Source organism: Mobula birostris, unplaced genomic scaffold (genome assembly GCF_030028105.1).
Source record: "Mobula birostris isolate sMobBir1 unplaced genomic scaffold, sMobBir1.hap1 scaffold_862, whole genome shotgun sequence".
Lineage (NCBI taxonomy): Eukaryota > Metazoa > Chordata > Chondrichthyes > Myliobatiformes > Myliobatidae > Mobula > Mobula birostris.
In genome coordinates, this window is record NW_027278579.1 from 127,530 (window position 1) to 151,716 (window position 24,187).

At 49.9% G+C, this 24,187-nt stretch overlaps 2 non-coding genes across 2 annotated transcripts; both read left to right on the forward strand.

The window, feature by feature from the left end:
• Positions 1-15,973: 15,973 nt before the first annotated feature.
• Positions 15,974-16,046, forward strand: trnat-ugu (transfer RNA threonine (anticodon UGU)). The gene has a single exon. It is a non-coding gene; the product is annotated as a tRNA-Thr (tRNA).
• A 5,363-nt stretch (positions 16,047-21,409) lies between these two features.
• On the forward strand, positions 21,410-21,482 carry trnat-ugu (transfer RNA threonine (anticodon UGU)). The gene has a single exon. It is a non-coding gene; the product is annotated as a tRNA-Thr (tRNA).
• Positions 21,483-24,187: the final 2,705 nt, after the last annotated feature.

The window sequence follows — 24,187 nt, forward strand, 5'->3', positions numbered from 1 at the left end:
GTCACTGGAACTATTATTTATTTTTATTATTGTTTACCAAACGGTGCAGAGTTTCAGTAAAGGGTCTGTCCTACCTCCTGTCCTGACACAATTCCTGCTGTAATAAATAAAACACAGATCTGAATTGACTGGGACTGAACATCCACGTTCTCACTGCGAGGGATGGCGAATGGATTGTAACGCGAGGTTCAGGGGAATATTACATTTCGGCTGCACAAAGTAATCAATAACTCAGCATGCAGGTCCCAGCAGCTCAATCCCGGGGAAGACCAGACAGACCCTTGATCTATTAGCTGGTGACAAGAGCAGGTCTGCTCCAGAACAGACTGTGGGCTTTCACTGAACAACAATCCCTCACCTTCAGAAACATCACACTGTCTTCCTCATTCATCTGTTCCTGTAACTTGGAGAGTTTCTCCTCAACGGAGGCTAAATTCTCTTCGATCTCCTGAAGATTTTTCTCCATGGCGTTCAGAATCTTCTCCTCTTCTGCCCTGAGATCGCTCAGTAAGCGCTGCTCTCTCTCAGCCAGAACCTGGTGTATTTTAGCAAATTCAGATGTGACGTTGGCCTGCATAGTGTGTGACTGTTCCTGTCAAATGAAACGTGATGGTTGATATTACCCTGTAATAACGAGAATTAAACCACACAGACCCGGAAAACTGGAAGCAGATCTCACCCTCACTCCAGAAATCTCCTGTTTCTGTCGCTGTTCCAACTTCTTGACGGCAGATTTCTTCTCTGTCAGAGATTTGAACGATGATTTTACTTGACACTGGGATTGGGTTCAAGAAGAAAACATCAGTAAAATAAGAACACCATAAATATTCAGGTGATAAAGACTGCTTGTACTCACCTTGTAAATCTCAACAGCTTCTTCAATGGGCATGAAGTTGTGAGACTTGTGTTCTCTCGCGTCTCTACAAATCAGACAGGTTAGCTGCTTGTCCGTGTCACAAAACAGCTTCAGTTCCTCCTGATGTCTCTCACACTGAGATCTCATCTCTGTCTCTTTCTGATTCAGGTTTAATTGTTGAGCCTTCTCAGCCAGACTTGCCAGGGCCCAATTTACCCTAAGGGATCTGTCTGCAAACTCCTTTCTACATTCCGGACAGCAGTTTCTCCCCTCCTTTTCCCAACACTGGGTGATACAGGAGAGGCAGAAGTTGTGTCCACAGTCCAGTGTTACCAGACCGGTGAAGAAATCAAGACAAATGGGACAAACTACCTCCTGAAGGAAACCTTCAACCTGTTTACTTGAAGCCATGTTCCAACCCAGTAGTTCCTGGTTCTGAGTACTTTCCCTTTCGCAGATCTGCTCAATACCTGTAGAACAGGATTGTCCACAGACCACCCTGGGCTGGAATGTTAAACATTCTTTATACTTTATTGTCGCCAAACAATTGATACTAGAATGTAAAATCATCACAGCGATATTTGATTCAGCGCTTCCTGCTCCCTGGATTACAAATCGATAGTAAATATTAAAACTTTTAATTATAGATCATAAATAGAAAATAGAAAAATGGAAAGTAAGGTAGTGCAAAAAAAACCCGAGAGGCAGGTCCGGATATTTGGAGGGTATGGCCCAGATCCGGGTCAGGATCCGTTCAGCAGTCTTATCACAGTTGGAAAGAAGCTGTTCCCAAATCTGGCCATAGGAGTCTTCAAGCTCCAGAGCCTTCTCCCGGAGGGAAGAGGGACGAAAAGTGTGTTGGCTGGGTGGGTGGAGTCCTTGATTATCCTGGCAGGATAATTAAGACTGTTTCTGCACTGCAAGTACAGTGGGTGAAAGGCACCGTGATGCATACGACATAAAATATTGGCTGAATGCAACAGGAATGCCAAGAATGGGACATTTCGATGACTGGAGGGAAAGGGTGGGGAACCGAAGCTTGAGATCAATTCCGGTAAATGATGGTTCAATACTTATTAACGATCAGTGCTTTCCAAATAAACCCGGCAATAAAACAGGGGACGTGGAGATGATAATCACCCTGCAAGGTGACAGGTGAGGGATTGCTGAGGTACGGCTGTGCTGAAACCAGCACTGGGTGTGACAGGATGGGCTTTTCGGTGAAAGCAATCCTGATCTCCAGTGCTCAGTGGGCGAAGCAGTTTCCTGACTTCACCCCTGTACAACCCGTCTCCAATAGAAGGTCTCACTCTCCCTTCTTCTGGTCTGGACCACAAGAGGAAATGGTTTCCTTCTGTCTGTCCCCATGACCTTCACCAGTCCCGGACAGCAGACACACTGGGTCAGATTCCCAACACCACCCAGACAGATCCATCATCAGCCGGTTTCACCACACTGGGCCGATCCACCAGGCCGGATTATCCGCTTGACAGGGAAGCTGGTGAACGATTTTCCCGGGTGGGGGATGGTGCAGCGGCTGAACTAACTCTGATTTACTGAGGGATCACCTGAAGCCCAGTGAACATCTCCAGGGGTCACTGGAATTAACTGGTGACCACGTGCTCCTTCATACCATCCCGAGATACACCAATTCCCCAGATAGAAACATCTCCAGTCATGCTGCACACTCTTGGTTCCATCCTGATATCAGGTGCTGTCTCCATGTTCTGCCCATGACCGTATGAGGTCTGAAATAACAACATCAGGACCTGGAAACTCTCAGACTGGACACTGTCTGTGAACAGAGAGAACGATTCAGGTCTGAAATAACAACATCGGGCGTTGGAAACTCTCAGACTGGACACAGTCTGTGAACAGAGAAACAGAGAGAACGATTCAGGTCTGAAATAACAACATCGGGCGTTGGAAACTCTCAGACTGAACAGTGTCTGTGAACAGAGAAACAGAGAGAACGATTCAGGTCTGAAATAACAACATCGGGCGTTGGAAACTCGACTGGACAGTGTCTATGGGGAAAGAAACAGAGAGAACGATTCAGGTCTGAAATAATAACATCAGGATCTGGAAATTCTCAGACTGGACAGTGTCTGTGAACAGAGAGAACGATTCAGGTCTGAAATAACAACATCGGGATCTGGAAACTCTCAGATTGGACAGTGTCTGTGGGGAGAGAAACAGAGAGAACGATTCAGGTCTGAAATAACAACATCGGGATCTGGAAACTCTCAGACTGGACAGTGTCTGTGAACAGAGAAACAGAGAGAATGATTCAGGTCTGAAATAACAACATCGGGCGTTGGAAACTCGACTGGACAGTGTCTGTGGGGAGAGAAACAGAGAGAACGATTCAGGTCTGAAATAATAACATCAGGATCTGGAAATTCTCAGACTGGACAGTGTCTGTGCACAGAGAGAACGATTCAGGTCTGAAATAACAACATCGGCTGCTGGAAACTCTCAGAATGGACAGTGTCTGTGAACAAAGAGAATGATTCAGGTCTGAAATAACAACATCGGGCGTTGGAAACTCTCAGACTGAACAGTGTCTGTGAACAGAGAAACAGAGAGAACGATTCAGGTCTGAAATAACAACATCGGGCATTGGAAACTCGACTGGACAGTGTCTGTGGGGAGAGAAACAGAGAGAACGATTCAGGTCTGAAATAATAACATGAGGATCTGGAAATTCTCAGACTGGACAGTGTCTGTGAACAGAGAGAACGATTCAGGTCTGAAATAACAACATCGGGATCTGGAAACTCTCAGACTGGACAGTGTCTGTGAACAGAGAAACAGAGAGAATGATTCAGGTCTGAAATAACAACATCGGGCGTTGGAAACTCGACTGGACAGTGTCTGTGGGGAGAGAAACAGAGAGAACGATTCAGGTCTGAAATAATAACATCAGGATCTGGAAATTCTCAGACTGGACAGTGTCTGTGCACAGAGAGAACGATTCAGGTCTGAAATAACAACATCGGCTGCTGGAAACTCTCAGAATGGACAGTGTCTGTGAACAAAGAGAATGATTCAGGTCTGAAATAACAACATCGGGCGTTGGAAACTCTCAGACTGAACAGTGTCTGTGAACAGAGAAACAGAGAGAACGATTCAGGTCTGAAATAACAACATCGGGCATTGGAAACTCGACTGGACAGTGTCTGTGGGGAGAGAAACAGAGAGAACGATTCAGGTCTGAAATAATAACATCAGGATCTGGAAATTCTCAGACTGGACAGTGTCTGTGCACAGAGAGAACGATTCAGGTCTGAAATAACAACATCGGCTGCTGGAAACTCTCAGAATGGACAGTGTCTGTGAACAAAGAGAATGATTCAGGTCTGAAATAACAACATCGGGCGTTGGAAACTCTCAGACTGAACAGTGTCTGTGAACAGAGAAACAGAGAGAACGATTCAGGTCTGAAATAACAACATCGGGCATTGGAAACTCGACTGGACAGTGTCTGTGGGGAGAGAAACAGAGAGAACGATTCAGGTCTGAAATAATAACATGAGGATCTGGAAATTCTCAGACTGGACAGTGTCTGTGAACAGAGAGAACGATTCAGGTCTGAAATAACAACATCGGGATCTGGAAACTCTCAGACTGGACAGTGTCTGTGAACAGAGAAACAGAGAGAACGATTCAGGTCTGAAATAACAACATCGGGATCTGGAAACTCTCAGACTGGACAGTGTCTGTGAACAGAGAAACAGAGAGAACGATTCAGGTCTGAAATAACAACATCGGGCGCTGGAAACTCTCAGACTGGACAGTGTCTGTGAACAGAGAGAACGATTCAGGTCTGAAATAACAACATCGGGATCTGGAAACTTTCAGACTGGACGGTGTCTGTGAACAGAGAAACAGAGAGAACGATTCAGGTCTGAAATAACAACATCGGGCGCTGGAAACTCTCAGACTGGACAGTGTCTGTGAACAGAGAAACAGAGAGAACGATTCAGGTCTGAAATAACAACATCGGGATCTGGAATCTCTCAGACTGGACAGTGTCTGTGAACACAGAGAACGATTCAGGTCTGAAATAACAACATCGGGATCTGGAAACTCTCAGACTGGACAGTGTCTGTGAACAGAGAAACAGAGAGAACGATTCAGGTCTGAAATAACAACATCGGGATCTGGAATCTCTCAGACTGGACAGTGTCTGTGGGGAGAGGAACCAGGCACAAGATACAGGGTTAATTCAAAAGGAGGATCGCTGGAAATCCTCAGCATCCACAGGGAAACAGAGTGAACAACTGGGATCTCCAGCACTGATCCCTCAGCATCACACCAGTCACAGCTACCCAAGCCTCACAGAGAACACCAAACAGTACAGCACGCTACAGGCCATTCAGCCCACAATGTGATGCTGACCTGTATGAACCTTCCCTCCTACACAGCCCATAACTCTCCATTTCTCTTCCATCCATGTGTCGATCTGAGAGTCTCTTCAATGCCCCGATTATATCGTCCTCTCCCACCACCCCGGCAGTGCAGTCCCGGCACCCAACGGTCTCTGTGTAAAATAACCAGACGAAATCTCCCCTAAACTCTCCTCCACTCACCATCAACAGATGTCCTCAAATATTGGCCATTGCCACCCTGGGAAAAAGATATCTGACTGTCCACTCTATCCATGACACTCATAATCCTACACACATCCCCATCCCTCAATCACTCCCTCAAAACCTCCCCATCCCTCAATCTCTGCCCCAAACACTCCCCACCCCTCAAACTCTTACTCCCCAAACCTTCCCGTCCCTCAAGTTCTCACACTGCCCCAAAACCTCCCCATTCCTTAAACTCACACTCCCCAAACACCTCTCATCCCTCAATCACTCCCCAAACCCTTCCAGTCCCTCAAACACTCACTCCCCCAAACCCTCCCCATCCCTCTGTCACGTACCCCTTGACGGGAATAAAGAACCAGCAGAGATGGAAAACACTTTGGAGTCCAGTATTGCTATAAACTATTAACATTTATTAGTAACTACGCAATACAGTAATATGAATGTATACAAATCAAACAGGTTAGCAATGATTTTATATATGTAAGTAAGTATATCAGTAAGTGTGGAAATATATATGTGTGAAAAACCAAGCTTCTTTACGTCCAGGGATAAAAAGATACAGTCTTACGATGATGAGTAAAGTTCAGTTCAGTTTGTGGTATTGAGTTGAGTAGTGATGGAGAGAGAGAGAGGGGGAGGCAGAGATTTGAGTCTTCAGGTGAGCTGACGCATTCGATCTTCTCGTTGTCCTTCGAACTCCTTCACAAGTCACCAACTGTGAGTTTAACCAGGGGGACCAGTTTTCTGTGGTGGAGCTGTCCCCCAGGCGAGGGTGGACACATGGACAACTCCCCACCAGTCAACCTCTTTCCTTTTCACTGCAAGAGCGATCGGATCGATCCGCCTAATTGATCCTCCAAAACCCGCTTTTGCTACGAGCACAGCAATGCTCATTCAGTGTCCAGATCATGTGTCTGAGGTCTGTATCATCTGACCTCCTATTTATCTCACCGTACTGGGTACCACCTGTCATTCAAATAATCCCCCCTCCCTCTGTCTGTGCAAGAAATGCACAAGCAGGCAGACTGTCCTTGAAGTAAATATCTACAACCTGCCTTCAGTCACCACAGCAACTGACGAGCTGCTCGGTGCTGTCTCCAACTTCAAACTCAGTAGAAAGCCAGAAGTTACTTCCAGTGCCTTAAAGTTACTCTGCATCTCTCTCTCTTTTACAAACGAGCTGTTAAGTAACTCTCTCTCTTTTCAAAAGCACAGATAATAGGGATACTTCAGGGTCCCCTCACACATCAAACTCTCTCACTCCCTGAAAACCTCCCTATCCCTCAAAGACTCACACTCCCTCCAAATATCCCCATTCCTCAAAATCTCTCCCTCAAAACTTCCGCTCTCTCACCCCCCTGAAATTCTCTTGCCCTTCAAACTCTCACCCACTCAAAACCTCCTTGCCTCTCACTCTGCCGCAACCTCAAAACCTGCCCTCACTCAACCTCTCTCACTCCTTCAAACCTCCCGTCCCTCAAACTACCCAAAAACCTCCCCATCCCTCAAACTCTCACCCACTCAAAACCTCCTTACCCCTCACTCTGCCGCAACCTCAAAACCTACACTCACTCCTTCAAACCTCCGTCCCTCAAACTCTCACACTACCCCAAAACCGCCTCATCCCTCAAACTTTCTCACTTCCCAAAACCTCCGTCCCTTAAACTCTGTCAAAGCCTCCCCATTCTTCAGTCTTGCACTCCTCCAAAAGCTCTCTGTCCATCACTCACTCTCCCAAACCCTCCTCGTCCCCCAAACTCTCACTGCCCCAAACCCTCCTCATCCCTCAAACTCTCACTCCCCCAAACCCTCCTCGTCCCTCAAATTCGCACCGCCCAAAAACTGCCCCATCCCTCAAAATCTCTCATTCCATCAAAACTTCCGTTCCCACACTCTCTCCTGAAATCTTCTCTCCCTTCAAACTCTCACCCACTCAAAAGTTTTGTCCCTCAAACTCTACCTCTCCCTCTCCAGCAAAACCTGCCCTAACTCAAACTCTCACTCCTTCAAACCCTCCTCGTCCCTCAAATTCGCACTGCCCAAAAACTGCCCCATCCCTCAAAATCTCTCATTCCATCAAAACTTCCACTCCCACACTCACTCTCTCCTGAAATCTTCTCTCCCTTCAAACTCTCACCCACTCAAAAACTCCTTTTCCTTCAAACTCTACCTCCCCCTCAAAACCTGCCTCCTCAAACTCTACCTTTCCCTCAAAACCTGCCCTCCCTCAAACTCACTCCTTCCAACCTCCCTGTCCCTCCAATTCTCCCTCAAACTCTCTCACTCTGCCACAATATCTGCTTCCTCAAACTCTCTCACTCTCCCAAAACCTCCCCATCCCTCAAAGACTCACACTCCCTCCAAATATCCCCATTCCTCAAAAGCTCTCTCCCTCAAAACTTCCGCTCTCACTCCCCTGAAATCTTCTTGCCCTTCAAACTCTCACCCACTCAAAACCTCCTTGCCCCTCACTCTGCCACAACCTCAAAACCTACACTCACTCCTTCAAACCTCCCTGTCCCTCAAACTCTCACACTACCCCAAAACCACCTCATCCCTCAAACTCTCTCACTCCCCAAAACCTCCCTGTCCCTTAAACTCTGTCAAAGCCTCCCCATTCTTCAGTCTTGCACTCCTCCAAAAGCTCTCTGTCCATCACTCACTCCCCCAAACCCTCCTCATCCCTCAATTTCTCACTCCCCCAAACGCTCCTTGTCCAATTTCTCACTTCCCCAAACTCTCCTCGTCCCTCAATTTCTCACGCCACCAAACCCTCCTCGTCCCTCAATTTCTCACTCCCCCAAACCCTCCTCGTCCCTCAATTTCTCACTCCCCCAAACCCTCCTCGTCCCCCAAACTCTCACTGCCCCAAACCCTCCTCATCCCTCAAACTCTCACTCCCCCAAACCCTCCTGGTCCCTCAAATTTGCACTGCCCAAAAACTGCCCCATCCCTCAAAATCTCTCATTGCATCAAAACTTCCACTCCCACTCTCTCTCTCCTGAAATCTTCTCGCCCTTCAAACTCTCAGCCACTCAAAACTTTTTTGTCCCTCAAACTCTACCTCTCCCTCAAAACCTACCCTAACTCAAACTCTCTCACTCCCCCAAACCCTCCTCATCCCTCAATTTCTCACTCCCCCAAACCCTCCTCGTCCCCCAAACCCTCCTCGTCCCCCAAACCCTCCTGGTCCCTCAAATTGCCACTGCTCAAAAACTGCCCCATCCCTCAAAATCTCTCATTGCATCAAAACTTCCACTCCCACACTCTCTCTCCTGAAATCTTCTCGCCCTTCAAACTCTCAGCCACTCAAAACTTTTTTGTCCCTCAAACTCTACCTCTCCCTCAAAACCTACCCTAACTCAAACTCTCTCACTCCCCCAAACCCTCCTCATCCCTCAATTTCTCACTCCCCCAAACCCTCCTCATCCCCCAAACCCTCCTCGTCCCCCAAACCCTCCTGGTCCCTCAAATTGCCACTGCTCAAAAACTGCCCCATCCCTCAAAATCTCTCATTGCATCAAAACTTCCACTCCCACATTCTCTCTCTCCTGAAATCTTCTCGCCCTTCAAACTCTCAGCCACTCAAAACTTTTTTGTCCCTCAAACTCTACCTCTCCCTCAAAACCTACCCTAACTCAAACTCTCTCACTCCCCCAAACCCTCCTCATCCCTCAATTTCTCACTCCCCCAAACCCTCCTCGTCCCCCAAACCCTCCTCGTCCCCCAAACCCTCCTGGTCCCTCAAATTGCCACTGCTCAAAAACTGCCCCATCCCTCAAAATCTCTCATTGCATCAAAACTTCCACTCCCACACTCTCTCTCTCCTGAAATCTTCTCGCCCTTCAAACTCTCAGCCACTCAAAACTTTTTTGTCCCTCAAACTCTACCTCTCCCTCAAAACCTACCCTAACTCAAACTCTCTCACTCCCCCAAACCCTCCTCATCCCTCAATTTCTCACTCCCCCAAACCCTCCTCGTCCCCCAAACCCTCCTCGTCCCCCAAACCCTCCTGGTCCCTCAAATTGCCACTGCTCAAAAACTGCCCCATCCCTCAAAATCTCTCATTGCATCAAAACTTCCACTCCCACACTCTCTCTCCTGAAATCTTCTCGCCCTTCAAACTCTCAGCCACTCAAAACTTTTTTGTCCCTCAAACTCTACCTCTCCTTCAAAACCTACCCTAACTCAAACTCTCTCACTCCCCCAAACCCTCCTCATCCCTCAATTTCTCACTCCCCCAAACCCTCCTCGTCCCCCAAACCCTCCTCGTCCCCCAAACCCTCCTGGTCCCTCAAATTGCCACTGCTCAAAAACTGCCCCATCCCTCAAAATCTCTCATTGCATCAAAACTTCCACTCCCACACTCTCTCTCTCCTGAAATCTTCTCGCCCTTCAAACTCTCAGCCACTCAAAACTTTTTTGTCCCTCAAACTCTACCTCTCCCTCAAAACCTACCCTAACTCAAACTCTCTCACTCCCCCAAACCCTCCTCATCCCTCAATTTCTCACTCCCCCAAACCCTCCTCGTCCCCCAAACCCTCCTCGTCCCCCAAACCCTCCTGGTCCCTCAAATTGCCACTGCTCAAAAACTGCCCCATCCCTCAAAATCTCTCATTGCATCAAAACTTCCACTCCCACACTCTCTCTCTCCTGAAATCTTCTCGCCCTTCAAACTCTCAGCCACTCAAAACTTTTTTGTCCCTCAAACTCTACCTCTCCCTCAAAACCTACCCTAACTCAAACTCTCTCACTCCCCCAAACCCTCCTCATCCCTCAATTTCTCACTCCCCCAAACCCTCCTCGTCCCCCAAACCCTCCTGGTCCCTCAAATTGCCACTGCTCAAAAACTGCCCCATCCCTCAAAATCTCTCATTGCATCAAAACTTCCACTCCCACACTCTCTCTCTCCTGAAATCTTCTCGCCCTTCAAACTCTCAGCCACTCAAAACTTTTTTGTCCCTCAAACTCTACCTCTCCCTCAAAACCTACCCTAACTCAAACTCTCTCACTCCCCCAAACCCTCCTCATCCCTCAATTTCTCACTCCCCCAAGCCCTCCTCGTCCCCCAAACCCTCCTCGTCCCCCAAACCCTCCTCGTCCCTCAAATTGCCACTGCTCAAAAACTGCCCCATCCCTCAAAATCTCTCATTGCATCAAAACTTCCACTCCCACACTCACTCTCTCCTGAAATCTTCTCACCCTTCAAACTCTCACCCACTCAAAACCTCCTTTTCCTTCAAACTCTACCTCCCCCTCAAAACCTGCCTCCTCAAACTCTACCTCTCCCTCAAAACCTGCCCTCCCTCAAACTCTCACTCCTTCCAACCTCCCTGTCCCTCCAATTCTCCCTCAAACTCTCTCACTCCCTGAAAACCTCCGCATCCCTCAAACTCTCCTCGTCCCTCCACTGCCCCTCCTGCACTTTCAGCCGGCCGAGCATGCGCGTTGCGATCCCCGGCGGAGTCCCCGCCCACTCGCAGCCCGGCCTCGCTCTCTCATTTGTCACAGCTGTTTGATTGACGTCCATCTTCACCAACAGGGGCTCGGTGAGAGCTCGCGGCCGGCCGACGATCAAGCATTGAACGGTTGACTCAGCTCGTCCGTTGAAGCGTCGCCGCACGTACCGGGCAGCGCGTGGCTGACGTCAGAGGGGGCGCGTGGTTTCTGTCCCAGCGGCTGTTCCCCGGGTGACTGGGGGGGCGGGGCTCCGTGAGTGACAGGGACACGTCACACGGTTCCGTCAGAGACCGTGTACAGAGGTAGATTGACGGGATCAGCGGCCAACCAGCGCCGACGAACCCCAGTGACCGGCAGTTACTGTACAATAAAAATAAGAAATAAATATCGAGAACATGAGACGATTTGTCCTTGAAACTGGGTCCACAGGTTGTGGGAATATTTCAATGATGGAACAAGTAAGCTTTGGTTCAAGAGCCTGAAGTTTGGGGAATATTAACTTTTCCAGAACCTGGTGGTGTGAATCCTGAGGCTCCAGCACTTTATTCCCGACGGCAGCAGTGAGAAGAGAGCGTGACCTGGATGGCGGAAATCCTTAGACCAGAAGACATCGGAGAAGCATTAGACCATTCAGCCCATCGAGTCTGCTCCATCATTCCAGTATGGCCAATCCCGGATCCCACTCAACCCCATATCTCTCCATATCCTTTGATGCCCTGACCAAGCAGGAAACTATCAACTTCCGCCCTAAGTATACACAGGGACCTGGCCTCCACCGCAGTCTGTGGCGGAGCACTCCACAGATTCACGACTCTCTGGCTAAAATAATTCCTCTTTACCTCTGTTCTAAAAGGCCCCTCAACTTTGAGGCTGTGCCCTCTATTTCTGGATACCCCCACCGGAGGAAACATCCTCTCCTCATCCACCCTGACGAAGGGTCTCGGCCGAAAACGTTGACTGTTCTTTTCCAAAAATGCTGCCCGACCTGCTGAGTTCCTCCAGCGAGTTGTGCATGTTGCGTTATTTCCTTGCTTTTATATTCCCTTCCCATTGAAATAAATGCCAATATTGCATTTGCATTCTTTACCGCAGACTCAACCTGTGAATTAACCCTCTGGGGGTCTTGCATGAGGACACCTGAGTCCGTCTGCACCTCTGATGTTTGAACCTTCTCCCCATTTAGATACTGGTCTGCACTGTTGTCCCTTTTACCAAAATGCATTATCATATCCCAACACTGTATTCCATTTGCCACTTTTTTGCCCATTCTTCCAATATGTCTGAGTCCTGCTGCAATCACATTGCTTCCTCAGCACTACCTACCCCTCCACCTATCTTCATATCATCCACAAACTTTGCCCGAAAATCATCAACTCCATTATCTAAATCACTGACAAACAACGTGAGAAGTAGCTGTTTCAATACTGACTCCTGAGGAACATCACTAGTCACTAGCAGCCAACCTGAAAAGGTCCCCTTTATTCCCACTCGCTGCCTCCTGCCTGTCAGCCATTCTGCTATCCATGCCAGTGTCTTTCCTGTATCGCCATAGGATTTTATCTTGTTAAGCAGCCTCATGTGCGGCACCTTATCAAACGCCTTCGGAAAATCCCAGTAAATGACATCTACCGCCTCTCCTTTGTCCACCCTGCGTGTTGCTTCCTTGAAGAACTCTAACAGATTTGTCAGGCAAGATTTCTTTTTACAGAAACCATGGTGATTTTGAGTATTTGATCATCATCCTCCAATTACCCTGAAACCTCGTTCTCAGTAATGGACTAACACTTTCCCAACCACTCAGGTTAGGCTAACTGGCCGATAATTTCCTTTCTTTCGTCTTCCTCCCTTCTTAAAGAGCGGAGTGACATTTGTCATCTTCCAGAGCGCGCCAGAAAGACTTTACGTGACAACGTCATCACGTCGGAGCGAAACCCCCAACTCACTGTCGGAGGTTGTGAATTAGGTGCATTTCTCCCAATTACGTCCCCCAACAGCAGCGGACACTTGCTCCACAGCTCAGGGGTTAGAGCGCTGGTCTCGTAACCCAGGGCCGTGGGTTCGAATCCCACTGGGAACATTTTCCGGCCCCTGGGGTCTGTACAAATTATCGGGGCAAATGGGTTAATTCCCAAAGACCCAGGACAGACCTCTGACTGTGCGTGTGTGTGTGTCTCAGTCTCATTGATCTCTCTGTGTGCGCGGTCACACGGCACCAGCCGCCGCTGTTCAATTCCCGCCGCCCGCCCGTCTGTCACGGGCTCTCCCCGTGACCCCGTGTGTCTCCCCCCACATCCCAAAGACATACGGGTTTAGGGTCAGTGAGCTGTCTTGGGGCCGGCACTTGCGGGCTGCCCCCCCCCCCCACCCACCGTCCAGTCCTCGGACTTGATGCAAACGTCGCCCGAGTTCACTGCGAGCTTTTATGTTTTGATGTCCGTGTGGTTATTGAAACTAATCTTTCTTCTTTAATCTCTCTCTCTCTCTCTTTCCTTGCCACTCTCTCCCGATTCCACCATTCTTAGTTTTCCCTCAATGTTGCATTAATACCACTTTCTCTCTCTGTCCATCTGTTCCCCCTCTCATCCTGTCCCACCCCCTTTGTTTCTCCATCTCTCCGGCTGTTTCCTTGTCTGCCTCTAACCCCGTCCCTCACTCTCCGTACCCCACTCTCTCTCTCTCTCTCTCTGACTCACTCTCTCTTTGTTGTCTTTATGTATTCTCTCTCTCTCTCTCTCTGCACCTCTCCTCTCTCTATATACCGGTTCTCATTTTCTTTCCCTGACCCTCTCCCTCTCTCGCTCATCCCTCTCCCGCCTCCCCCTCTCTCCATCCCCTCCTACCCTCAATGTCCCTCACTCTCCACCCTGCTACACCCCGACACGTTAGCATTAGCCGAGGGTCGGTAGCCGCTGATGTCGGGGGGAGAATGTGATTGACGTTAGCAGGCGGGATCGGCATGGGGTGGGCACGCGGGAGACGGGCCGAAGCGTTCTTAAAAGTCAGACAGTAGGTTGTGGAACCAGTTCAGTGTTGGGGTGAGTGAAGTGACCCCACTTCCGTTCAAGAGAGCCTGATGGTTGCGGGGTAATAATTGTTCCCGGAACTGGTGGTGTGAATCCGGAGAGCCCGGCCTGGGTGGGAGGGGTCCCTGTTTTGTTGTGTCCCCGCTCCGTGTTGATGTACTCACCTTCTGAAGGTGGGGGGAGTCCATTTTGGAACCGACCCCCTTCTCCATCATCTCCAAACTCCACAATGCTCGTTCTCAGTATTCTGTATTGTTGTTCCTTTTCGCGCCTTGTCGCGCATCGGGGGAGACTTTGGCCGCTTTTCTCTCCCTGTGATTTTACCGAGATCCAGTTGCAGGCGGACGCGGATGGAAAGCGCGCAAGGAGCCGGCCGGAATGCCACTCGCCTCGAAGTCCGGTAGCTGACGCCACTGCACCGCCGGCTGGCTGCTAATAAACCCTGTACAGTATTAGTTCTAACGGTTACAGACGGCGGGACTCGCCACTGCACCCGGCCACGGGTGGGGCCTTCGGGGAGGGGTAGGGGCCTATCTATTATCTATCGATTGAGAAACAGCGGGGGATAGGCCGTCCCGCCCCTTCAAGCCCAGCATCCCCCCAATTTACCCCCTAGCCTCGTCACGGGACAATTTACAATGCCAAGTTAACCTACCAACCAGGAGGCATCTGGGCTGTAGGAGGAAACCGGGTAGAACGTACAGGCAGCAGCGGGATTTGAACCTGGGTCGGTGGTTGAGCTGACCACCCTGCTGTCTGTACAGTGTCCTTCCGTTCCGGGGCAGCCCACCTCGCCTTTGGCCCCCACCGGACCCTCGGCTCTCACCTGCGGCGCCAAGCAGCTGTCTGCATGCGGCAGTGGCCGCAAACCCGGGTGCACCGCTTCGACAGGCGGGCCCGGGCCAGGGGAGGGTAGCCGGCGGGCCTCGTACCCCGGTGAGACAGGGACAGGCCTGTCCTAACGTGTGAAGTCAACTCCGGCCGACTGGGTGTTCGAGACGAGCCGCGACATCCAACAGTTGTGAGGGCCGTTCTGCGACACTTAGCGGGGAGCGGAGGGAATGAGTGGTTACCCACTGCAAACAAGGTAGATCCCAGTCTGTGACAACTACCCGTCCCACAAGACCCGGACTTCCGAGGTCGAGAGAGTGGATCTGTCCCTTTAAAAACTCTCCTGCCCGGGCTTCGCTGTCATGGTCAGAGACGACGAACAACCGAGTTCCTTTGATTGACTGTCAATGAGCAAAATTCGCGCAGACACTTCGTGCAGATCGTGGACCGCCTTCGCAGAGTGTTTTCACCCATTGCGTTCTCCAAATCTTCATTCTCATTGTACCATTCAAGACGATTGCCGACACCTTCAAATTCTCCGTGGCGCCTAACTTGTTGAAGTCGTGAAATCACTTCGGGAGTCTCCAAGCCTGAATGCTTGAAACGGCAGAGAACGAAATAATTCTATATTGTCTTTCTGCTTATCTGCTGCCAATGATCAGTGAGGAGAACCTCTGCTCTTTGAATGCAAACACACGCCATGTGTCGCTATTTACAAACTCTTCGCTCTGAACACAGGGTAATGTCTGACGACCACGGGACGTTCACACAACTGACACCAGTTGGAAACTGCTCGGCAACCGTCTCCTGTCCCGATTAAGAGGCACAGTGTCCCAAATAAACGCAGGGAATCCTGGCTGTTTTCTCCATTGGTTTTTGTTCTTGAAGAATTAGCAGCTGTCCTGATCTACTGACCAGCATCCACCGTACTTGTGTTTTGTTTTCTATTTGTAGAGTTTGTGTTCTTTTGCGTATTGGTTGTCTCTGTGTGCGGTTTTTCACTGCGTTCCTTCGTACCTGTTGTGAATGCCCGCAAGAAAATGAATCTCAGCCTGCTACGTGCACGTTGACATATGTAGTTTGATCATAAGTTCACTCTGAAATTTGAAACCATTCAGAATGAAGGACGTCACTGTTTATGTCGGGCACACCCGGATCTGCAGCAGAATAACAGGTGGAGTCAGGAGGCGACTGTGCAAGGAGGCTCCGTAGCTCAGGGGTTAGAGCACTGGTCTTGTAAACCAGGGGTCGTGAGTTCGAATCTCACTGGGGCCTCAACATTTTCCGACCCCCGGGGTCTGTACTGGTTGGAATTTGGTTTATTATGGTCACAAGCACCGCGGTACGGTGAAAATCCTCTCTTGTGCATCGTCCAGTAATTTACTGCATTGAGGTTGAAGAAGGCAAATTTCTTCAGCCGGAGGGTGGTGAATCTGTGGAATTCATTGCCACAGGTGGCTGGGGAGGCCATAGCATTGGGGATATTTAAAGCAGAGATTGATAGATTATTGATTGGTCAGGGCATGAAGGGATTGGTCAGGGCGGGAGAGAAGGCAGGAGATTGAGGCTGAGAGGGAAATGGGGTCAGCCAAGGTGAAATGGTAGAGCAGTCTAGATGGGCCGAACGGCCTCATTCTATCTTCTGGTCTAAAACAATGCTAGATTGCAGAATGAAGTGCAGAGGCCACAGAGAAAGTGGCGTGCAGGCAGGCAGACAGCGAGGCGCAAGGTCATAATGGGGAAGGTGATGAGGTCGGGGGTCCATCTTGTCGCGCTGGTGGATGACAGAAGATCCTACATCAGGCTGCTGTTTATTGATTACACCTCAGCGTTCAACACCATCGTACCCTCAGAACTAATCAACGAGCTCCAAATCCCGGGCCTCTGTACCTCCCTCTGCAACTGGATCCTTGACTTCCTCACCGGGAGACCAGAGTCAGTACGGATCAGGGATAACACCCCCTCCTCACTGGCGCACCTCGGGGATGTGTGTGTGTAACCCTCTCTCTCTACACCCAGGACTGCGTGGCTCAGCAGAGCTCAAACGCCATCTATAGATCTGCCGATGGCGACAAGGGGGCGTACAGGAGCGAGGCGGATCAGCTGGTTGAGTGGTGTTATAACAAGCACCTTCCACTCCACGTCAGCAAGGACAAGGGAGGAAGGGGGGGTAGAAGATGGCGACGTGACGCAGCGCACGCGGCCTCTCCGGTGAATGATGTCTGTAATCTGTCAAGTAGGGTTCCGTGCACAATCCTGATTTGATGGAGACAGAGGTGAGAGTACGGAGGAACATCTGGAAAACTTCTGAAATGCCCGCTTCGCTGCTGCTACTACTGTGTGGTAACCGGAATCTCCGGAGCAGAAGGCCCCGAAATCCTCGGCTTTGCTTGTTTTGGCAGCCGGGACAAGTTCGAATGCGCTCGGCAGAGGATGGCGCTCGGGAGGCTGTATCGGAGGGGCTGGTCGGAAGCTCGAAGTTTTCGGACGGACGAACTCAGTGTTGGCTGTGGTCGGGTGCTTCCAAGGCATCAGCAAGTTGATGGTGCTTGGAGGTTTGTGGCAGGGAGTTTCACCCTTCTGCCGCCTGCTATCGGGGACTCGGGAGTCGATCGACTCAGGGACTTTGAGACTTTTTTTTACCGTGCCCATGGTCTGTTCTTCATCAAATTATGATATTGCTTTGCACTGTTGTAACTATATGTTATAATTATGTGGTTCTGTCAGTGTTAGTGTTTGGTTTGTCCTGTTTTTCTGTGATATCACTCTGGAGGAACATTGTATCATTTCTTAATGCATGCATGCATTTCTAAATGACAATAAATGAGGACTAAGTGCTCTCAATCTAAGGGCAATGGATTGATTGCAGATCTCGGGAAGGGGAAGCTGAAGGAACACAGTCCAGTGCTCATCGGGGGGTTGGGGTTGGGGGGTTAAGCTGTGGGAACGGCGAGCAGCTTCAGGTTCCTGGACATGAAGATCTCAAAGGACCCGTCCTGGGCCCCGCATGTCGATGCACTCATGAAGCAGGCTTGCTCCCTCAGGAGTGTGAGGGCATTTTTGTTGAAGCCTTTTGCAGGTTTATAAAGAGCGCTCTAACCGGTTGTATTTGCCCGGTATGGAGGCTCCAATGCACAGGATCACGGGAGGGTGCGGGCGGGTGGACGGGGGGTGGTGTTTGGGTTAGACTCTGTCGGCCCCCGCCCCAGGCGGGGCACAAGCCTCCCCAGCGACGAGGGCATCTGCCGGAGAAGGTGGCACCCGTTGTTCGCGACCCTCCCCATCCGGGATGTGCCCTCTTCTCGTTACCACCGTCACGGAGGGGGTACAGGAGCCCAAAGACCCAACCCACCGATTCAGGAACAGCTCCTTCCCCTCCGCCATCGGATTTCTGAATGGTCCATGAAGCCATGAACACTTCCTCAATGCTCCTCGTTTGTGTTATTTACCCCTCTTTGGCACTATCTGTCCATCTATCTATGGAGGGGGCCCCAGAATCTGGGATTGTTTCACAGCCTCAAGTCTCACCTACCAGAGAGAGTAATTCCACACCCCCCCCCCCCACAAGTCAGGAGAGCTGTTATCCCACAAGGATAAAGAAGCCTACACAGCGATTAAATCTTTAAGCCTAAATGGGAAAATTTAAAATTTATTCTGCTATGGATGTCTATATATTGTAGCTGTTTAATCTGCTGGGTACAACTGCATCCGTATTGTACCGTCTCAGTACTTTTATATTTGTGTGCTGTAGCACTTTTTTCTTTTCGCAGTTATTTTGTAAGTAACACTGTTCTTTGCATTTCTGGTCAGATGCTCAACGCATTTCATTGGCTTTGTATCTGGACTCGGCACAACGACAATGAAGTTGAACCTAATCTAACATAGTGGGGATGCCTTCTCCGTTGGGTTGGAGTTTGCAGCCGTGCAGGGCAGAGTGTTGTGTATTTAGTAACAGTGTCGGTAATGTTTGAGTGATCTTGTGTGTGCAGTGGTTGGTTAAACTTTGCTGTTTGTTTAAATAACTCATTGCAGGTTATCTGTTTAAATATGTGAATTGCATACATCACCTCAGTGATACCGGGCGTGACTCACTTAAGGTGACCACAGGCCACACACGTACCCTCAGACTCCATGTCTCTCTTTGAATTAGCTTAATGCTTTGAAGTTACAGAATGTAACGATGGCGCCAACACAACTGGACAGGGACAGGTTCACTCCGAGAAAGACCACTGATGTCGACAGGCCCACGTTAGCCGGTGAAGTCTGCTTCCATCCCACACCCAGATACACCTGCTTCACAAAGTATACCCTTCTTCCTCCACACCACCCTTCTCCGTTCCCCTGTGTGTGACTCTCTCTCTCCCTCCCTCTCTCTCTCTCTCTCTCTGTTTATCTGTGTCTCTGTCTCTGTCTGTCTATTTGTGTGTGTGTGTCTCACTCTCTGTCTGTCTATTTGTGTGTGTGTGTGTGTCTGTCTGTCTCTTTGTGTGTGTGTGTCTCACTCTCTGTCTGTCTCTGTCTATCTGTGTCTCTGTCTCTGTCTGTGTACCTCTCTCTCTGTCTATTTGTGTGTGTGTCTCTCTCTCTCTCTCCATCTATCTGTGTCTCTGTCTGTGTCTGTATATGTGTGTCTCTGTCTATTTGTGGTGTATGTGTGTCTGTGCGTGTGTGTGTGTGTGTGTGTATGTGTGTGTGTCTCGCTCTCTGTCTCTCTCTATCTGTGTCTCTGTCTGTGTCTGTGTCTTTGTGCCTCTCTCTCTGTCTATTTGTGTGTGTGTCTCGCTATCTCTGTCTATCTGTGTCTCTGTCTCTGTCTGTGTACCTCTCTCCCTGTCTATTTGTGTGTGTGTGTCTCTCTCTCTCTCTCCATCTATCTGTGTCTGTATATGTGTGTCTCTATCTATTTGTGGTGTATGTGTGTCTGTGCGTGTGTGTGTGTGTGTGTGTGTGTGTCTCGCTCTCTGTCTCTCTCTATCTGTGTCTCTGTCTGTGTCTGTATCTTTGTGCCTCTCTCTCTATTTGTGTGTGTGTCTCGCTATCTCTGTCTATCTGTGTGCGTGTGTGTGTGTGTGTCTGTCTGTCTGTCTCTCTGTGTCTATCTTTCTCTCTCTCTCTATCTGTGTCTCTCTCCCCCTTCCCCCCTCCCTCCCTAAATCATCATGCAGGACACGTCCCCTTCTCACTGCTCCTGTCGGGGAGGAAAGTCCAGGAGCCTGAAGACCCAGGCTCAACAATTCAGCATCAGCTTCCTCTGGTGCCTCACCAGCTTCCCGAACGGTCCGTGAAAACCTTCGCTCTCTTCCTCTTGTGTGCCATTTCCCGCTTTACTTCCTAACCTCCGGTATCTTCTGCGCCTTTTCCAGAGCGCGGCTGCCACCAGGCGACAAATTCCGCGGCACCCGTCGGTGACGATAAACCCGCTTCTGAACTCGATCTCCCCTCTCTCTATTTCTCCATCTCTTCTCTTTCCCACACTCCTCTCCTTCTCTCGCTCCTTTTCTGCCTGCCCCCCACTGCTTCTCCTCTCTCCACGGTGCGCAGGAGGTACCGAAGCCCAGGGGCTAGAACTGTGTCCTTGTAAACCAGTAGTCCGCCTCCCCCCACTCTCTCTCTCTCCCTCCCTTTCTCCTCCTTCCCCCTCCACTCTCTCTCCGTCCCTCCCGTCCCACCTTCTCAATGTCTGCCACTCCTGACACCTTCCCTGGACGTTGCAGGGACAAGGGGAGAGGACGCTGGGGTGGAGAATCGGCCTCGGCCTGAGTGAATGGGGCAGCAGGGAGAGAGGGGCCGAGTGGCTGGTCACATTCAGCTCTGGATCCTGGTGTCCTTCTGTTCCCTCAGAGGGCTGGACCGGTGGGGTTGGGGGGGTGCAGGTGGGCAAAATATCCCTCTCCTGGGCCTCCCCACTCCCGGATAGAGAGGTAATTTGAGAGAGAGAGAGAGAGAGAGACAGAATATGAAAGGGGAAAAGGAAGAGAGAGCACAGTGAGGGGGTAGAGGACAGGAGAGGGGGAGGCAGAATAAGAGAAGAGAAAATGTCAACAAGCGTCTGGGAAAGAGATGGAGGGAATCAGAGCTGTAGGGGAGAGAGGGGGCTGGATGGGGGGAGAAAGAGAGGTGGGGGAGAGGGAGGGAGTGAGGGTAGAAAGAGAGGGGAAGTGAGAGGGTTAGAGGGAGGGAGTGAGGGAGAAACCGGAGGTGAGAGGGAGGCGCACCGGGCTGATTCCGTGAGTGAACAGCAGGGGGCGGTAGGTGTCGGAGTGGCTCAGTTGGCCCCGGGGTCAGATGTTTAACCTGAGAGTCAGGGGTTCGAATCCCACCACAACCCCTACCGGGATCTCAGTAAAATCCTGCACCCGTCCTTCCTTCCCCTCTCCCCCAACACCGACATCTCTCTCTCTCTCTCTTTCCCTAATTCTAATTTTTTTTTAACCTAATCTTTAAAAGGGTGGGAAAGCAGGAGACGGGCTGAAGGGCCTGCTTTTCTCTGCAGCGCCGGTGTGGACCTCTGGAAACATTCGGAACATTTCTTCCCTCTTCTGAATCTCCAAAGTTGCAGGGACGGCACTTGGTTATGCAGGTCACACCCAGATCTGCAGAACAGTGACAGGTGGAGTTGGGAAGTGTTTGTACAAGGAGGCTCCATAGCTCAGGGGTTAGAGCACTGGTCTTGTAAACCAGGGGTCGTGAGTTCAAATCTCACTGGGGCCTCAACATTTTTCTGCCGCCTCCCCACCCCCTGGAGCAAAGGATAAACTTTGTATATTCAATTCAATGTAAAAAAAAAAGCCCTATTAAATACAGGACAGGCAACAGCCTCAGTAATGTTGCAAGGGAAGAGGCCAGAACAGACCCACCTGCCTTTGGAGATCATGGGCCTGGAATCGAACTGGTCAAGCCTTCAAAGGAAAAGGGTAGAGAGGAGCTGGACTGAGACATTGCACTCCTACTCCCCAAATGGACTGAACGAAGCCTAACGACTAGGCCGACGAAGAAAGCCTACTCCTCCAATGGTCAAAATGAGGCCTAATCACCAGACCTGCAAAAATAAACCTGCTCCCCAAGTGGACTAAACAAAGCCTAACGACTAGGCTGATAAACTAAACCAACCCCCCAAATGCAGACATCCCACCCTGCAAAAACTCATTTCAGGGAGGTATCACACCCACCCCCAGCAACCCCATATACCAGCGCCCCCGATCGACCTCCAAGGGTGCAGGTATACGGGACACCTGATTATGAAAGAGCGCAACAATTTATTTGACACATATTGAAACCATTTACCCACACACATATATACATATATTCCTTGTTGAGTATTTTGTTGGCAATCTCAATGCGAATGCAAATAGCTTTTCTACTTCTTTTGCAAACTTTCCCTTGTGCTGTGATGTGGCCCTGCTGAAAAGAACGGTGAAATTACTTGAGCAGCCTCCCCTGTGATTAGCCTCAGCGACTAGTCCTGACGAAGGGTCTCGGCCCGAAACGTCGACTGTCCCTCTTCCGGGAGATGCTGCCTGGCCTGCTGCGTCCACCAGCAACTTTGATGTGTGTTGCTTGAACTTCCAGCGTCTGCAGAATTCCTCGTGTTTGAGTCTCCCTGATATGTTGTGGTCCCGAAAAGAAATAAAAGCATGAGGGGGTATCCTTATTATATTTTCTTATGTAATACTTTGTTTAGACAAATCTGTAAACCGATCTGTAATCTGTAAACTGGGTATATGCAGAGAATGTGACATTAAAATATGTAGTTATATACTATCATGGAGTCGTTTTTAATTCTAATACAACTTTAAGCAACTCTGCAGGGAGTTTGGCCTCATCATGTAGGACATCAATAGAGTAGCTCCTTAGCAGCCAGCCAGCTAGTTTAAATAACGTTAGCTATGCTAATGAATGAATGACACCTGCTAAACTCACCTCAACATGTCTTTTACAGTCATTTGGGCAACAGAAAAGTCACTGTTGCAAACAGTGCAGCGAGCAACACTCATTATTTTTGACCCCCGTTAGGCAGGGGTACACTTTAGTGTGGTCTGGGGTGACGTAAGTTTTATATTTTCTTTTTTTGAAACACTCTGCCATGGCGGTGCAGGACACTAAACCGAACTGATGGAGGGACAGAGGTCAACCGTAAAGCCCGCCCACAGAGAAAACTGATTGGTCTACTTAGCACAAAGAGAGGCCAATCAGGATGCTCGCTCTTGCTCCCGCTCCCGCTCTCATTTCCGGGATATTGTATATAATTCGCGGGCGTCAGGGAGCTGCTGTTAATATGTGGGAGACTCCCAGAACTTCCGGGAGAGGTGGGATGTCTGCAAATGGTCAAAACGAAGCCTAATCACTAGGCCTATAAAATAAACTTACTCTCCAAATGGTCAAAACGAAGCCTAATCACTAGGCCTATAAAATAAACTTACTCTCCAAATGGTCAAAACGAAGCCTAATCACTAGGCCTATAAAATAAACTTACTCTCCAAATGGTCAAAACGAAGCCTAATCACTAGGCCTATAAAATAAACTTACTCTCCAAATGGTCAAAACGAAGCCTAATCACTAGGCCTGTAAAATAACCTTACTCTCCAAATGGTCAAAACGAGGCCTAGTAACTAGGCCCTGGTAAAATAAATCTACTCCCCAAATGGTCTAAGCCTGACAACTAGGCCTAAAAGTGCTGATTGGATCGATGGAGTGCTCTCTGTTAATTTAACCCAGTCGGGGGACTCCCCAGATCACCCAGATACAAGGGCGATCGCGGAGGAAACTACACAAAGCGGGGACGGGCATGTCTGCTTGGAACTCACATAGAGCCCCGTACACCCAACAGTCCCCCATCACAGATCAGCCCCAAGGCAGACCCTCTCAAGGAGCTCCACTCCCCATCCCACAGGGTGATGTACAGTGGCATGGTGCTCTGAGACAACCACTCAACAAGCAGGCCGGGCAAAATCCTTCTCCGCCAGTACTCACTCACTCACACACACTCTCTCTCCCTCTCTCTCTCTCCCTCTCTCTCTCTCTCTCTCTCCCTCTCTCTCTCCTCTTTCTCTCTCTCTGTTTCTCTCTGTCTCTCTGTCTCTCTCTCCCTCCCTCTCTCTCTCCTTTCTCTCTGTCTCTCCCTCTCTGTTTCTCTCTCTCTCTCTCTCTCTCTCTCTCTTTCTCTCCCACCCCTCCGGACCATCCTCCCTCCGCCAGGCCCTCACCTCCATCCCTAACCTCCGCTGAACTGCTGAACTCTCTCCCTCGGCCTCCCACCTCCCAATCCCTAACCTCCACACCCCGCTTCTGGCCCACATCCTCCTCAACCCCTGGGCCACATCCCCCAGGACCTGGGCACTCATTCCCTACCATCCACACCCCCAACAAACCCTCGACATATTCATGAGCCCAACACCATCGGCGAAGCGCAAAGAGGA